Below are 12,560 nucleotides of genomic sequence, written 5' to 3'. Positions count from 1 at the left end.
CTGAAATATATTCAATTAAAATGTTTTTCTCATGACGCTGAATGTCAGTTCCGTACATCTTATTTTCTTACAGTACAATTGCAATCTGGATCATGTGTTTGGCTTTCCGTTATTTCCAACGTTCATTTTTGATATAATGCAAAGTAGAGTAATGTGTTATTCATTTGAAATAAATCTATTTGGACGATCAACAATATTACATATGTGAATTTTCAATATTGAAAAGGTTTTTGAAAGTATTCGGAGGAGGACAAAATTGCAAAAATCTCTTTCGATGGTCCATTCCCCAATGTAGTAGAATTTTGCAGGTACAGTCCTCATTTCCTACAAATAACACTATAATTCCACAAATGTGGTTAAACTGGTGCACTGAAATAACCAATATCTACATATAGAAATATGTTAGTTTCACTCTTCATTTTTGATAAAATGCAAAGTAGAGTAATGTGTTATTCATTAGAAATAAATATACTTTCACGATCAATAATATTATATATGTGACATTTTCATTGTTGAAAAATGTTCTGAAAGTATTCCCAGGAAGAAAAATTACTACAATCTCTTTCGATGCGACTTTCCACAATGTAGTAGACGTTTGCAGATACAGTCTACGACTAACACTATATTTCCACATGTGTGGTTAAGCTGTAGCACTGAAATAACCATTATCTTCATACAGAAATCTGTTATCACTCAAATTGATAGATACGGAAAAGACCCATGGGTTTGGTAAGTGTTTTGTAAGTAGAATAAACGTACAGCGCCCACATAGGACTCTTGCGAAAATGTATGGAAATTCAATTATGTTTTTTAGTTGTGGAAATTCAGTTTTCTAATATTTCAGAAGTGTAATTGCCTATAGTTCCATTATTATAGTGAGGACCCAGCCAACATATTACTAATTCTGAAGAAAATTAAAACTTAATGACGACCACTCAACCAAATAATTTGCACTATTTGTAATTGGAATAAAAAAAAGAAAACGGCACAAAATGCAGAGATAGCTCATAAGTGTTCAATGTATGTATGTTCTGGGTTACCAATGTTTCGGCGCATAAGTAGCAATATCCACGTAAATAGGCTCGAAAGAACCAGTCATAGAAGAAATCCTGTATTAAATGAGACCATAGGGTTGACATGCTGGATCGTATAAAGGGTCAAAAGTGTGTATGGGATCAAATGCTAATATTATTACAAGTGGCTTACTTTAATTGGGGTGACCTAGTAACAGTGTTGCAGATAACTGCCACTCTAGGTACGTATGTAAAGTAATAGATGAAATGTGACAATAGTTTCAGATGCTAAAGCTACTCTAAGGTTAACAATGAAAATAGGCTCAAAGGGGATTATAGGGTTAAAAGTGTTTATGGAGTCAAATAGAATTACGGGTCCAACGTGTTTGCAGTCTCAAAATTGTTTATTGGGATAGACAGTTTAAAGGATCAAACGAGAAGGGTTATGGGTAAGAGTTTTAAGTTTTAATTGTTAACGTCAACGATGAAACACAGATACACACCACACAGACAAAACATGTATGGACTAATATCTTTTCTAAAGATCTAGCTAGCCCCCAAAACGGCACTTTGGTTTCCTTAAACTTCCTTTCTAATCTGCAGGTATTCCACCATCTCTTTACCCAGACGTTGAACTTGACCGTCCTTTCCTTCTTCCTCACGGACTCATTCGGTATGACTCATATTCCTAAATTTCTCCTGAACCGTTATCCTTTCTCATTCAAGTGTTTAAAGTCATTCTTTCCACTATTTGTGCTTTCTCCCATTGTTCGTTAGTGGCCAAATCTTTTAGGTCTGGCACCATAGACATTTTACCTAAGCCATGTATTCCTAATTCAAGGATCATTCCATAATGGAAGAGAAAGGTAAGAATGGTTAGTCCCTTATGTTTCCTTTCTCTCTACTTCTTGCTTCTTGATTTCTTCACGGAATAAATTATTCAATGTGTATTGGACTATATTCAAAAGTCTCGTGTTCTCGATTTCAGAATTAGTTTCTGCCTGATTCGGTTAAAATTCATGTAGGCGTCAATCAACCTGGCTAACTTTGACGGCATGATGCTTATCGAAGAATCAAGATGGACAGAGTTGCGAAGCATCGCTTTGTATTAATAGCGCAAGGACGCGATCAAAAACATCCTTGTGATTTTGAAACGCAATTGAAAAACATGATCCAGAGTTATAGAAAGGTGCATGGCCATATTTATGCAAAGTTAATAATCAATAATATACACAATATTTTGAACACAAGTAAGTTTAATCACACGAAGAAACTTCTCAAATGCAAACTACAAATCAAACTTTCAGTAACTTTATATAGGAACCTATTTACAAGTTAGACAACGTTGTGGAGTCAAACTCGATCTCCACTTATCTACGTCCTTTGGCCGTCAATGTACATTACGTTTCCAAGCTAAACATGACCATAATAAGCAAAATAACTTCATCGTCGTTTCTAGAGTAATCATGAACAATGCAAGATATCAAATGTTCTAATGGATAACCAGGAAAGTACTTGTGCAGAAAATACACACAGTATTATCCAGACACCGTGGAATAATTTCATTCATTATTGAATGAAATCGGAACCGTATTTCTTCTGATAGAGTCAATGATGTCTTCCAATGTCAGGGTTCCATAAGAATCACAGCAAGACACTTTGTAATCGTTCGGAAAGTTGAGGGCCACCCAATGGGTTCCTGATCCATAACTGTCGTTTGTCTTGACAACATCGGCCTGAATGTTTTTAGGCTTGCGAAGTGGAAGTTCGTCTTTAGCACACATCACAGGATTCCAAGAGGAAGTGTACGAAGCATGCGTCAGAAGGTAATTACGTTATCAGATATTCATTCTTTGTTACAGGCAAGGACAAATGATCAGTTTTAGCCTGAATCTAACCTTAAAGATTTATGTCAAGTTGCTCAACGGATTATCCACTTAATCTGTAACAAACGATCTTCAATTCGTTTGATCTCCAGAGTCGTCAATGTAGAGGAGAAACGGTGAAGTCAATATGCCACTTGTTCGACACTTTCTCTTTGGAGAAGATGCTCCAAGCTTCATCGAGATACTCATCCGATTTTCCTTCTTAGTTCATCATCCTACAATTATCGTGTCGGATGTGACTGGGATTATCGTTTTGATATCCATAACAATTTTCATGGATCAAAGCTGTAATGCTTTAAGCTAGGTCCTTCGCGAAATAGGAGACTAAATGTTGTTTCTGTTCTGTCTCTCCTACATTCTGACTATCTCTTTGCCTTTGTCTTCTGTCGTTTTGTCTTCCTCTATTTCCAGTGATTGCAAGTATTTCATAGTTTCCAATAATCTAGAATCACTTCTTTTACAATGGTGTTTTCCTGCGTGTTTTCAACCTACGGATGATTGCCAAGGTCTCTGACATTAGATTGACCAGAGAAAATTAAAAGATTATAACGAATTGAGGCATTGTAATTGGCCCATGCCAAACGTCATGTATTTTTCTATGTTTTCGGGATCACAAATATTGGAGTATTTGATGCCGTGAGTACATATGTAGGTATTTTTATTTTTTGATACTTTCTACCTATTTTTCTTACATAGTGCAATACCGTTTCTATATCTGTCATATCAGTTTTGATGTTGCCATGCGGGAATAGAGCAAGCGGATGAAAGTCTGCATCCTAAGTAGACACAAATATCAGAGATACGTTTGTAAATTTTCAAATTTGTTCTATGTCGAATTAGTAACCTGCACAGGAAATGCGATAAAACCAGAGTTGAAATCACCTACGTGCTGAGACGGGTCTTGAATATCACAGTTATACACCGATAAAATTACCATCTATAACATAACTGACCTTTGTCAAACGCACTTTCATGTTAGTGCTACAAGTTCCATGAAACGGCTGAGATGTCGAGATATTTTCTTGACTGGAGTACACCTTTCGAGAATCCTTCCCGATCTTGAATATGTGTTTCTCCTACGTATTTAGAAGCTTATCAATATCTTGGCCAAATTATCATTAATGGCGCTAGTGTCCTTATGATTCAGAATTGTAGGAAGCCCGCAACAAATACACTGTGTACTATTTTGATATCCATCCTTGTTAAGTGGCATAACATTTATCGCGCTAAGAACTATATCTGCTTTAACTCCTGAGTGGCCAAGGTTTGTAACACGGATGTGATTCCAGGAATCATATTTGTTAACAGTTGTCGAACGTCTTTTCCTGATTTATATGTCGGTGGGACAATTGTAATTAATACAGGTTAGAGAATTTTAATTCTTACTCAACGGAGATTCGAACTCACACATCACCATAAAATGATGCTACTCAATAGGTGTTATATGCACTCCTATTGATAGATGAGAATGAATTACTAGTTTGTCATGCGAGTGCGTCTGCTACACACGGGTGCATAGAGCACCGATTGAGTAGCATCATTTTATGGTAAGGTGTGCTTAGTCGTCAGGGAATATGGGTTCGTATACGCAGGCAATGCAATAGGTGCCGTTTCGAATCTTCGCACAGTACGAACGATAATTTTTCTACCCTGTATGATAATATTATTTTTGTGCGTGTGTGTAGAAGTTACAATTGCTTGTGCACACATGGCATTTATCTCGATTGCGACGGTCTCGTAAATAAACATGCTCATTGTCTGAATAATCCTTGGCAATAAATCCATAACCTCATGGGAATGAGTCTTAAGTCGATCTAAGCCCAAATAAATTCAAATGATCGAATTGCTGCACCAACATGCAAAGTACCGTTTGGAGCATCCAATCCAGTTATTCCAAACTTGCTGAAGCTTTTGTACATCACAAATATGGTTTTTGTTCATCTAAACATAAAAATGGGTTTGTAAAATAACTAGCAGTTTGGAGTGGATGATATTGATTCGTTTATATGCCATCTTTGTAACTCCTTATACGCCTTTAGTGGTATTTTATACAATAACCCGTTAGGTCCGTTGGCAGTAACACGAACTTGTAAATCAGATTTTGCCTAAACATTTTTTATGCACATATCAGGGTTCTCGTAGCAAAATTCCTTATGGCACCAGATATAACATCTTTTAGAAAGGAGTCTGGTTTAATAACCTCAAATGATCAGACACAATGTCAACATGATTTTTGTCAGACTGACGTAATCACCTAGTAATGCCAAATGTCTTGTACATTTCTACAGTACGTTTGTGTTATTTATGTTCGACAACAGCTTTTACTAATTTCCTAATGTTCACACACTGCCTCTCTTATTCCTTGATGTATATGATTTTGTTAAATACATATTTTTCATTAGTGAGTTTGGATTCCATTCGTGTATTAATACCCAAAATCATTTATTGAATTGGTATGCTCTTGGAGATCTTCACTATTACAACAGAACATTCACTAGCATCATCACACGATTCAGAGGCTTCAGACGTAGCGGTGATTTACTGGGCGTCAGAGAATTCAATTTTGGTCTGACAATTTTATAAGATGTCTAATATCTTGTTCTTCTCATACTCCTAGCCGAATTTATTCTGTTCCATTTCATACATCATTCCTAAGGTAATCATTGATCACTGTGATCCGAATATGTCTCTAATGCATTCAAACGATAGAGAGAGTGAAACTTTTCTGCTTTGTATCCGTGTCATGTAGTAACTTATTTCCATTTTTGGAAATCACCATAAATTCTTTCAAAATATTTTGAGAGTCAATCTTAAATTTTGCTATTATATACCACAGCAATCTTTCAATATCAATGGATATATCTTAGTTCAAACTATGCTTTCTCAATTAATTCTGTAAAAATAATGTCAAGCGAGTAATTTGAACCCGTTTTATGTGAAAATTTACGATCAAACTAAAGTGTGCAATCCATAAAGCAGTTTCAAATAAAATTGAAAGATTATGCGAACCATGTATCCGTTACTAATGTCGACTTGACAGCGTCAAATAAAGGTTTGTTTTGTGCATTCACCAGCTCGGACTCGGCAGAAACTACTGATTAAAAACAATGTTCTCCAAGACATGGACTCCAATCAGAAATATTGTGCTTGATAACAAGAGGCTTTGGTTTTCAAGACCTTTCTCTGTGTTGAAGAAGTAAATAAACACATTCGTATTTCAAGTTTATAAATTTTGATTATAAAGCACGAATGTAACTACTTCATCAGCCAAATACGCTATTAAATTAGTATTTAACAACATTATTGTGCATATCCACACGAATGTTCCCTCTAAGCGAATGGTAGATGTGAGCTATGCGGGCTGCATTGTGCAATCATTACGGTTACTTGAGCAAAATGTTTAGATCTTCGTCGATTGCGATGTGCGAAAATGTATGAGCAGCTGCGCGGCAGCGTTGATCCACACATGGCCATTTGTAATCATAAGTATATATGTTCATGAAACAGTGATTTTATATCAGCCGGATATTTCGATGGCGTTATCATTAGACGTTTTCTAAGTATTTTTCTATATTAGAAGATCAGATTTCTTATATATTAGAAGATCAGATTTCGTTATAATCGGTACAGATTTGATATCTTGTACAATATATGATTTTGAATTTAACGTAAACCGATACTTTTACATTGCTAAATGAAATCAAATTATTTTTTGGTCTCTTAATTATTTTGGCATGAAAAAATACATATGTATTGATTATAGTTGCACCGACTTTTAGTTGGTTCATGTAATTTAAATTGTGTTATATGTCTCTTAGTAACCTCCTGCCACTGAATAAATTATACTGAACACAGCATCAAGAATGTGTCTTTGTTCGTTACTAACATGAATTTATCATCCAAGGGTGACACGTTGTATGTAGCTTGCTTGCCATGTCGTGGATGATAGATATTGTGGCGACAATTAGAATCCAAAAGGCTGAAACGGAAAAACCAGCCAACCTGACACTAGTTAGAGGATCATGAGGTTAATGTAGAAACATGGTGCTCTCTTTTCCTGTTATTGTTCGGTGAGGTTTTGGTAAGGATATGCGGTACCTACTTTAATTATCTGGCGTGGGAAGATTGTAAACAAATTGTTATGCTTTTCTGCGGTGGCTACGGGTATCTTTATAATCTTTAGTAAACCGATTTGGGACTTTTTTGAGGGGTCTCATCAAATCAGCAATCTTGAGTAAAATATGTATTAATTATTGCGCTGAATCACTGATGTTTAGACGGAGATCTCTGTTAAGTCGAATTCTTAAAGGACTGCAGGCTGTAAAGTCCTGTCTAAAATCGGTTCATCAATGGATGAATTAATGTTCTTAGAAGATATTGGTTGGTGTTTGGTGGTATATAAAGAGAAGAAAATGAAATCATGAAGAATGAAGCTTGCAGAAATGGCTTGTAAATCTCTTTTTAAATTCGTGTCATTATGTGCAACCCTACTCGTAGCTATAAAGGAAGTGGGGGATATGTATGTATACATTGTATGTTATTTTTTGTATTCATTGTATGCTATGGATGATTGACCTTTTGACTTGACCTTGTAAAAGATTAATTTCATTTTCAATCTGAGATGAATAATTGATTTAGGTTTCGTAAACAACATAGTTATCTTAAATGGTGCACGAAGACGTGCTTATTATCAGGAGGAAGTACGTAGTTGCATTTTTTTTTTCTCCAGAGCCACCTTGAGGACAGGGAGCAGTTTCTTCTGTATCCATGTAATCAAAGTCGACAAATGAATTACACATTTTAATAAGGACATCACAGGCCGTGTGCTGCTTGCTTGGGTACAGTTTATGTATGTAGTATGGTGATTTTAGTACTGGAGCATTAATGAATATTGTCTGTGCAGAGATTGTTTTATGGGTTATTACTGAGAAATTGTGGGACTGCATCGTGTAGTTGTGTTTAGGTATGTACATGGTTTGTTATCTTTAGACTGATATTTACGATATTAGAACATGTTGTGCAAAGTAGATATGTTATAGTTTCTACCCTTTGTCTAGCATCAGGAAACTGGATATTTGAGGTGTAATTCGCTCTTTGAGTTTCTTACTCCTGTTTCTAGGTTTGGCAGCCATCTGAGATAGCATAGCACGATGAGTTATTTTTCACAGTTTATACAGATGGGGTGGCTTATCGATAGGATTACATATGTGAATAATCGCGGCAAGGCCACACTTAGCGTTTTGGGAGATTATTTTGTTAATGGTGACTGTACTTTTGACACTTCAAACATCAAAGTTGATTTGAGATGTATAGTTTAACCTTGACATGCTAATATCCAACATTTACAACCTTCGGTAGTGTGGTGTATTGAAAGTAAATAACATGGTGTTACTGTCTTGTAGATTTCCCCACGTTGGATACAGATGGCTGCGGCAGCTTGGTTCTTCGTAATTGTAATTATTTCTGTGTCGCTGACTCAGTGACGAATGAACACAAGAACTTATTGGTATGTTATGAAAAGTCTTAATGTTTTGGATATTTTTAGTTTGTCCTCTTTGTTCACACTCCACAAGGAAACTCTCTGACTTAAGTTTGTTCATGTTTTATTATGTGCCGTTAAGCCAAAGTATGGAACTAATGCATAGTCTTACATAATGACCATAAAAGGTGAAAGTAAATCCATGCCACATTCATCCTCGTAATACTTTAACAGTATTTTTGTTTATCCTCTGTTAATTTTTCCTTTGGTTTACCGTTATATTTCTGGTGCATTTGTGTCACCAGTGCTCGCCATCACACCGTGGAGTTAAAGAAGGGAATACGTATAAAACAGAAAGGAGATAAAGGATGAAACTGTAACCTCAGGAAAAATATAGGGAACACAAGTAATTCAGTGTTAGAATAGCAGGTTAGAAAGATCACCTAGTATTTGGCGTGACAAGTAATTTCAGGACACCGGGCGCTTCAGAACTGTCCAAGAAACAAATAGAGACCATGGTAGCGTGTTGTATCGTAGATCCACTCAGAAGCGGGCTCGGGTATTAGAACAGGCCCGACGAGTCTTCTAAGCATGTCATAAGAGGCAATTGTCTGGTTGCGATCCGCATCGAGGGAGAAAAGATCCTGGTATTTGAGTACACCGGAGACCCATGTGTGGATCTACGATATAACACGGGGAGAAACTGAGATAATCAAATTATAGAAACTTTATGATTATAGTATATACCACTCATAACCAATAAGTTTAGTTTATCTATCACACCCAAAATACCTGACAAAAACTGTTTTAACTGTTATGACATAATCTGCCGTGTAGTCAATTGCTGAAATTATTATCCTAATACGATGAAAATAAATGTATGTTCGACATCAGCGATGAGAGTTCTTGTAATTTCGCTTTGTAGAATAACTATTAGAAAATGGTTAAAAAGGTGAAAAGGTGAAAATAGAATCAAACTGGAAAACTACGCCAAACGTTATCGATGTGTAGCTAAATGTAGCTATTTCTAAGATCTTTTTGCCTATCCATTTACCTGTCTATTTACATTTGTATCTCTCTCTTTATCGCTTTATATAAATATAAACACACACACACACACACATATATGTGTGTGTGTGTGTGTGTGTGTGCGTGTGTGTGTGTTTGTGTGTGTAAGTTAATATCGACTAACAGCATATATTATTAAAGTGCCATCAAAGAAACAAAGGAAACATAAGTTTCATTAAATATAATGCGATTTATTTACAAAAGACCATATTTTGTCTTCTTAATTTGCTGATGTTGAAAAGCTCAAATTTTGCAAAGGTAATATCAACACACTTATAAATCCCTCTCATGAAAGCAATGCACTTTTAAGAAACCTTTTATTCGTATGTTTGCATGTTTGACAATAATATGCAAGACAATAGTTCTGCTGAATGAATACTTCCGAATAATGTATTTCAGGAAGAATGTATACAGCTTGTCATTGATAACATTTGAATAAATGCTCGACATAAAAGGTCAATCCATTTATGAGATTGTACATAATTATCTCTGTAGGACTACTCTGTTCTAGACGTTATATGCATAGTTTGCTCGAAACTACCTTGAAGCTAATCCAAGTCGGAATATAAGTGATCATGAAAGGCTTTATTCTTAATGCCGTAGAACATTTATTAACAGTCCTTGCCTTATGTGCTTCAGATCCTGTCCTATGTGAAATAGCATCTATTTTTGTCTAAGTGCTTTCTTTATAATTCAGAAAATAGACCTTCAGTATAATGTGAATCAAACTGACGAGGCACGGTTCACTTTTGAAGGTTCTGTCTATTATTTCGTCACTTGCTACAAACTTACTATTTGCTTATAACATTATAACAATCAACATTGACATCAAATTCTTTTTTAAAAAATGTCAATGATGAAATTTTTTAAATCCTGGTATATGTTTTTAAAACATCTTATTAGTTCTACATTTTTGATGGCTATTTTGTAAGGACCAATCACAGCCCTCAGAAATAATTTGTACTTACAGTGGATATTTACTGATGATCGAAAAATACTTAATTACAAGTCAACATTTTATAATGGATCTAGATAAACCAAAACGAGATTAAAATATTTTTGTCGATGTTTAACGCGAAGACAGTATATTCACAGAGAATTTCATTTGAATTGCCAGGACATATTCAGCGACAGGTCTAAGTTGTAGTGACATCAATCCAGAAACAAAGTTTAGGCCTTGCTAAATTCATACTATTTTAAACAACAAACGATATTATTTTAAGAAAAACTCTCAGTTTAAATGGAAAGTTCTTAAATTACAAACCGGCTCTTTGGAGTGTTAAATATGTGTACACCCACGAAATATCGTCAATTTACAAATATTTTCCAATAGCTTCAATTTGCCGAGAAAAAAAGACAATATGGATCTTATAAATATTACAACACAGATTCTGTATTTCATGTTTGGTCGACTTGAAAGTAGCGTAAAATACTGTTTGAGGCTTATACATTACTTCCATGTCATTTTTTTTTTTGCATCATGTGTACTAGAGTCCTAAGTGGAAATAGTCTACCCGACACTTTTGACACAAAACCATTGGGTATTGTTTAAAAGTACAAACTTATCTGTTTGAATGAAAACGACGATCAATCTGGTCTGTAACTACTACAATTAAGAAGAAGAAAATGAGAACCATGACAGCAGCTTAAACTAATGGAAAACCTATATTTGATACGAATTTAGCGAATTAAGATAAAATAGTCATTATTGTCAAAATTACAAATTCCTCCCTCAAACATTTTTTCATCACAAATAGGTTGGTTTTGTTCTTATTTGTAACCTGGGTACATTATTTGCATGTAATATATAAATAGTTCGTTTACATGTTTCATGAATTGCAGCTGTATTATACATCAATGTTACAGTGTGTTTCAAAAAACACTAAGAGTAACGTCTGTGAAACTTTATTTCTACCTTCCAAAAAACATCACAGTACTATGATAATGTACGTCCATCCGTGCAGATATCTTTATTACAACGCGATCAGGTTTGTTTACTATTGCCTTCTTGTACCCGATTTAGTTACCGCAGTTTGATTTCAGCAAAAGCATAAAGGTCGCAACTGTAACCTCAGATCAGTACATGTAATAGGTAACTACGTCTAGACTAAGCTTTGTACACTTTTAAAATTTGTCTTATGAATAGACTGTGCTGAATAATTTATTACATTGTAATCTTGTCTCGTTTAGGGATTATATCGTCATTTTTAATCAACACATCTTCGGTGCAGCTTGTCAGACAAATGGTTATAAAATGAAATAAGACCATCGTCGGTCTATCCGATTCAGTTTTCATTTCCTTTATTCGCTGATTATACACGAAGTGTACAGTTACGTTTTGATATTTCAGAAGACATTAATGTATTTTTTTGCAGATTCATTTATTCTAGTTCCATGGCAGAACGAAATTTTAAATGCATATGAATGTGTTCAGGAAAATGGATTCGGACTATTCCTATAAGAGTTGCATTTATTTCTTGGTTTTTGTAATTGATTATTAAAGGTGAAGGCGATAGTAATCTGCGACTAAACTGAAAACTTTATTTCGCAAAGTACAATAATAGTTTTTCTAGGGGAGACCATATATTTTCATTTACATCTTGTTTGTCGCAAGTAAATTAATATGTTCTCCAGGGAAGATCGTATCTCTGCACATGCTTCTTGGAAATAAGTGTATAATTTATCATTAGACACCATCTCTATCCATGTGCTTGGTATCATACTTAATGACACATTTTTACAAATAGGATATGTAGCAGTTTAGATAGACTCGTTTGATTAAGTGAAAATATGTATTCCTTCCTTTTTGGTCTTTTATTTCCAATCTAATATTCCGACACATCATTTTTATTCCGTATTTCACTTGGAGATACTGCGTTAAAATGTTTTTGTTTTGCTTTGTTCCTGAAATAGTTGGAAAGCATAAGACTCGTGGTCTTATTTCGTGATGTTGAAGTGCTATCAAAAGAGTTGATGATTTTACTAATTACATTAGAATAATTACAAACTATTGCATAATTTAATAAATCGCAGCAAGAGTTTGGCAACTAAGGAAACCTTAACGGCACATACACCCTAATAGAATATTGAAAACAATTTTTTTTAAAGCACCAG

This window comes from Sinohyriopsis cumingii, chromosome 3, assembly GCF_028554795.1.
Source record: "Sinohyriopsis cumingii isolate HCF-2022 chromosome 3, ASM2855479v2, whole genome shotgun sequence".
Taxonomy (NCBI): Eukaryota; Metazoa; Mollusca; class Bivalvia; order Unionida; family Unionidae; genus Sinohyriopsis; species Sinohyriopsis cumingii.
This window is presented reverse-complemented; position numbering follows the sequence as displayed.